The sequence below is a fragment of the Tupaia chinensis genome, unplaced genomic scaffold (assembly GCF_000334495.1).
Source record: "Tupaia chinensis unplaced genomic scaffold, TupChi_1.0 Scaffold000095_1, whole genome shotgun sequence".
Classification (NCBI taxonomy): Eukaryota; Metazoa; Chordata; class Mammalia; order Scandentia; family Tupaiidae; genus Tupaia; species Tupaia belangeri.
In genome coordinates this window covers 579,115-585,007 of record NW_006159557.1, presented here as the reverse complement: position 1 = coordinate 585,007, position 5,893 = coordinate 579,115, and positions in this window count along the sequence as shown.

Here is a 5,893-nt window from a genome sequence, read left to right as displayed (position 1 = left end):
GGAATGCCCAGAATAGGGAAGCATACATTAATCAGAGATTTCTACGGTGTGAGACATAGTGTGTTAGGGTTCTGGGAATAATCCCCAAGCTTCGTGTCTTCCTTTTCCCTTTTAATGTGTCTTGACTTGGATTTTATGTATGGCAGCTGTATGCTATTCCCCTTAGGAATGGTGGTGAGCATGGTTTAAAACCAGAAGTCCAAGCTCAGCCCGTAACCAGCCATGCAGTGTCGGGGAGCTTCTTCAACATTCCTGGGGTTCTTATCTCTTAGGAGGTGATGTGGTCCCTTCCAGCACCTTTTCTCTATTTTTACCTTGGGCTCTGTAATGCTTGGGCTCTGGTTAGCACCTGGATATCAGAGGAAGAATCAGAATCAAGTAGTTTGGGGGAAGGAAACAGAAGCTCAAATGGCTCTGAGGTCTGTTTGGTGGCAGCTGCTCCTTCTGCGTTTGTGTTCTTGAGGTCAGTGAGTCACCAACCTTCACCTAAAACATGAAATGACAGCATCTGTCCAGCCAGTGCCAAATCTTCAAATCCCACCTAGGGCGAGGACAGCACTCTGCACTTCCCATTCTTTTCTGGTGCCCCTTGAATGTCACTTGTCCCCTGAACTGAGTCCTCCAGGGGCCTTCTTTGCTCTGGCCTCCTTGTCATGCTTTCTCTCTCTGGGTGGGCACACCCGCTCCCATGGCTACCTAAGCACCAGCGCTTCCCCACTCACATTTTCCAGCCTGCTTCTCCCCTCTAAGGTGGCAGGACAGAGCTCTCACGCATCTCCACTCTGGGGCCTCACAGGCATCCACAGCCAGGTCCACATTGTTCTCCTCATCCCACTGCTATTGCCCCTCCTCCGTAGTCCTCAGTTGCTGATGAACAGACTCATCAAGTCACCCGCAGATACCACCCCAAGAGGCCTCCTGGATTGGCCACTGCACCTTTCTATGCCCTTCCTATTGGCTGTCCACACCTCACTCCATAGCCTCAAAGCATTACTTCCTTTTTCCAGTCAGCTCTTCCGTGGTTCTGTTCACACTGGAATAAAACGCAAACCCTCACAGTGGCATGTGAGGCCCTCCCCTACCACGCCCCTGAATGCCTTCTAGCCTCTTCCCACTCAGCCACCTTGACCTGCTTACAGTCCCCAGCAGGTCACAGTCCTGAGAGTTTCCTTCACTGCTTGGCTTATTCCTTTTCATGACTTCAAGTAGTAGCTTCTCCTTTTCCTGTAGGTCTCCTACCCACTCCCATCTGGATCAGCAACTCTTCCTAAGGGTCTCCAAGCAGTTTTTAGTGCCCTTTTTCATGCCACTGATGGCATTATTTGAAGCCCTTCTCAGGAGTGGATCATGGTGACCACTACTATCCTCTGCTCCTGGCTTGGCCCTGGCTCTCAGTGTGACTTATATTTCGTAAGTTAAGTAGTAAAAGAGGACCAGCTGGTGGCACGATGGTTAAGGAGGTTGGGTCCCACATGGCTGGCTATATGGTTAGAGTTCCGAACCCAGTAGCTCAAAAAACACACTGCATGCACATGCATGTTTTCCTAAAATCCTGAAAGGAGGGAGAAATGGAGACGTGATTGTGGCACGGCCACGCCTCACAAGGGGTGCTTTCTTGCTTTCCTTCTCTCTCTGTCACTGTCTGGCAAGCACATGCACCCTCTAGCATAAAAAAAATAAATAAATAAAAGAAGAGGCCAGTGGGTGGGATAGTGGTTGAAGCACTGAATTCCCACATGGTCGACCACAGTTCAAGTCTTGGACCTGGAAGTTTGCTTTCCCTTTCTCTCTGGTGAAATAAAAAAAAAAAATAGTAATTATAATAAATAAAATTAAATAAATAATTCTGTTTTTTAAATGAAGAGAAAAAGCAAAGACAAAAAGCTCTTTTCTCCAAGTTTTCCCGGGGTGGGAATCTTTGGATTTTAATGTATCGCACTGTTTATGAAACTTCCGGAGGGACCAGTCCCCGAGGATGTCCTCAGCTTGCAGTAAGTCCTGGGATTAGCTGCTTTCTTCGTGTTTTGGTACTACCTGTCACAGCCTCCTCCACTGTGCTGCCAGGAGCGGACTCGCTGCTGCCATCAGGGAGCTGGTGACTGACAGAAACCTGGGCGTCTTTGCAAGCTTATGAAAACTCAGCTAGGGTAGTGAGCGTCAGCTGTCCAGGAAGGGAGAGGGAAAGCGGATGGCTTCCCTCAGTATTTCAGTCTGTGTCTTCAACAGAAACAGTGTGTAAAAATAAAATGTCAGGAGCACAGCTGAGGAGCTTGCCTGTGGTGAGGTGTGGGGGATGACAGGCAGAGGAAGCAGGTATGGGGAGGGTCAGTATTTCCCTGTTCTTGGTCAAGTAACCACAGAGATAATCAGAAAAGAGTCTGGTGGTAGCTCTTCTTTTGCCCCTGGTTTCTTGGCACTTTGATTGCCAACAAATTAATGGAATCTTTTCAGTCCTGACAGAAATGACAACCCCATGAGGAAAAAAGTATGTTTTCCACATTGAATGGAAGATTAAAATATCATATTAAGAAGCAAAATATTTTTCTACCTAAGAGCTTAAACACTTGCCTTACACAAAATGTCGTGAGTTAATCTTTGTTTCATGGATATAATTTTTCTTCTTGAATCTTGAGATATTTCTAGAATTTCAAAGGCTATTAAAGAAACCATAGTTTTGCCTAAAGTACCAAGTATAGCCAACTCTGTAAATGGAAAGACAGAGGAAATGAACGGGGTTATATTGAAGGGTGAAGAAGTCACTGCCTTCAAATGCCAATGTGTGACATGAATTAAGAGTTTAAAAAAAAGTTGAGGGCTATAAGACCTTTAAGAAACTCTATTGATATTTTTGAACCTTGAAGCAAAATGAATTTAATTACTGAGTTGAGCATGGTAATTAAAAAACACTTCATCTGTTATAAACTATATTTACATATTTTTCCAATGCAGAAAGTATAGGAATTACGGAATTTAAATGAATAGAATTACAGTGTAGAATTAGAAAGAAAACCTGAATACAAATAATTTCTTTCCTTGGAGAATAGTATCTGACTTTAAATTTGGCCAGTTACACTATTAACATGAAATGTAAGTTAGAGTAAGTTATATTGAGGCTGGAAAGGACACAAGGACATGAAATCAGGTCTGTGTCACTTGTGATTCAACAAAAGTCAGCCCCGAGGACCAGAGTTGGTAAATAAAGGAATGTATTCAGTGAGATCAACATTGGGGAGAGACTAGACCACCATTCATACTATCTCCTCTGTAGTGGACAACAAACAAAATGTGTATAGGAGAAGGTTTCAGTGTGACCATACACTTAGAAGCAAAGGGTAAGTTGTTGACTGTTTTGGGGCAAAGTAAATGAGGAGAATTGGCATTGTCTTTAAGTAGAATCTTGAGGACTTCTGCTAGCCTCAGGATGGCAATCACTGTTTGATAGGCAGGTTTTTCTTTTTTTAAACATTATCTATCTAATTTGATTTATTATTATTATTTAATTTACTATAGGACTTGTGTGCTCACTAGAGAGAGACACAGAGAGATAGAGACAGAGAGGGAAAGTGAGAAAACAAGCCTCCAGGTCTGGGACTTGAACCATGGTTGACCATGTGGGAGTCCAGTGTCCCAACCACCATGCCACCTGCTGGTCCTGAGGAGCAATTTTTGTTCTGGGCATGCAAGATGGAATGGTGGATTTCAGTTCTCTGTAAGGAGCTTGAAGATAAACAGTGACTAACAAGGCAGCAGAAGCAAAAGTGGAGTCAGTCAAGACAACTCTTAGATCCTGGTTTAGAAGCAATGAAGGTCTGGGCTTGGCTTTGCAATGCTTAAGCTGGTGTAAAAATCTTCTCAGTGGTCATATGCAAGGGGGCTGCTGACGTTATTTCTCCTCACAAGAGCTGGTCCCATAGCCTAGTGGTAAAGGGAACCAGATCTCACATGGCCAACCATGGTTTGAATCCTGACCCCAAAAGTTTGAAAACCACTCCAGGTACATGTGTATGTATTCAAAAAGAGAAAGGATTGTGATGTGACCACACCTCATTATGGGGTGCTTTCTCTTCCCCCCCCCCTCCTGTAAGTGCTCATGCTCTCTGGCAATTAAAAAAATATTTTTAATTTACAAAAATTAAGTCACACTGTGTTCTATTATAAGCATTAGAAAATTGCTTCTTTAAGAATTATATTTCCGGGGTCAGTAGTTGTGTAGTGATTAAGGTACTGGACTCCCACATGGTCAAACACAGTTCGAGTCCTGGATGTAGTCATTTGAAACTCACGCCAGGCATGTGTACATGCCCAAAATCCCAAGAGAAGAATGGAGAAGGAATTGTCACATGCCCCTCCTGGGGTGGGGGGGATGACTTCTCCTTTTCTGTCTCTCTCTGTCTCTTTGGCGAGTGCACATCCCTATAGCAAAAATCTCTCAAAACAAAAATTACATTTCAAAAATGTGCCTGTCTATACTCATTTAGAAGCAGAGTTATCAGAATAGAAGCAATTTTCAAATTGATATTTAGGACACAAGAGGGGATTAATGTTTAAAGTCTCATAACATTTTTGTTTAAGATCATTCCATTTAAGATTCAATGGCACAAGAGCCTCCAGCAGAGTGCGTCCTCTACTGCTAAACTTGTTTTGGCATTCTTTCCTTAACTTCAGGAAGAAAATATGGACTGAGATTTCTGAGCCACAGAAGGCCTGGGGCCTTTATGTTTATGGGTTCAAATCTTCCACTAGACACTTTTCAGCTCTGAGAACTTGGGCGAATTACTTCACTTTTCCATGACTCAGTTCAGTAATTTGGCAATAATAACCTGTTTTTCATAGGTTTGTTGTAGATTCAGTGAATTTATATAATTATACCAGTCCGTTTATGACTGGAACATAGTAGATCCTCAATAGAAAAGAACTATATTCATAACTGACTTTAGGATGCTCTCACTTTTTCTTTTTTTTTCCTTCGCTCTCTTTTTTTTAAATTGTGTGCTCATCAGAGAAAGAGAAGGAGATAGTGAGAGGGAAATTGAAAAATCAACCCCGCCCCCAGGAGGAATGGCTACACTGTAACCCTTCTCTTTCATCCTCTTCCTGGGATTTTGGGCCCACATGCACACATGGCTGGAGTGATTTCCAAACTTCCAGGTTTGGGACTTGAACTGTGTTCGACCATATGGGAGTCCAGCACTTTGAACACCAAACCACCTCCTGGCCCCACTCTCACTTTTTCTAAAGAATTTGTATTAGGGGCCAGACCAGATAGTGCTGCAGAGGTGACACAACTGGACCCACAAAGGAAGATCTTGGGTTCAAGGCCTAATGATGCTGGGGTGGATTGTGACGTGAGGGCCCTGTTGGAGGTGTCTGTCTTCCTGTCTCTGTCTCATGGGAGAAAGAAATAAACTTAAAAAAACATGAATAAAGGAAGACTTAGCTTCTTAATGTCATGTTGGTACACTCAGACTTTTCAGTAGAGAACATAATTTTCAGGGAAGTCAAAATAATTTAGATAAAATATCTTGTCTTCACACCCTAGCATAAAATGTTTAAAACCAAAAATAAAATAAAAAAACAAATGGGGGTTTTAAAAAAAAACACAAAACCCTCCTGGCAAGGAGACAAGTTTTCAAGAACTGTTTTAAAGAAGTCATTGTATTCAGGTGGCCTGGCAGGCTATTGTAAACAGCAGGGGATGTAAGTAGGAAATCAGAAGCCATTGTGGGTCAATAAAATAGCTGTTTTTCAACTAAACAGATTGTTATCAGCCTAACAGCCGGTTCAAGTTCCTTTCTGCCTGGTCATTTCCTTTTCTGAGTGTCTGTAAGAACCACCCACTCCGGTGTTTCTCAGGATTATAGGTTTTTAGGTCAAACAGAAACCCCAGGAATGC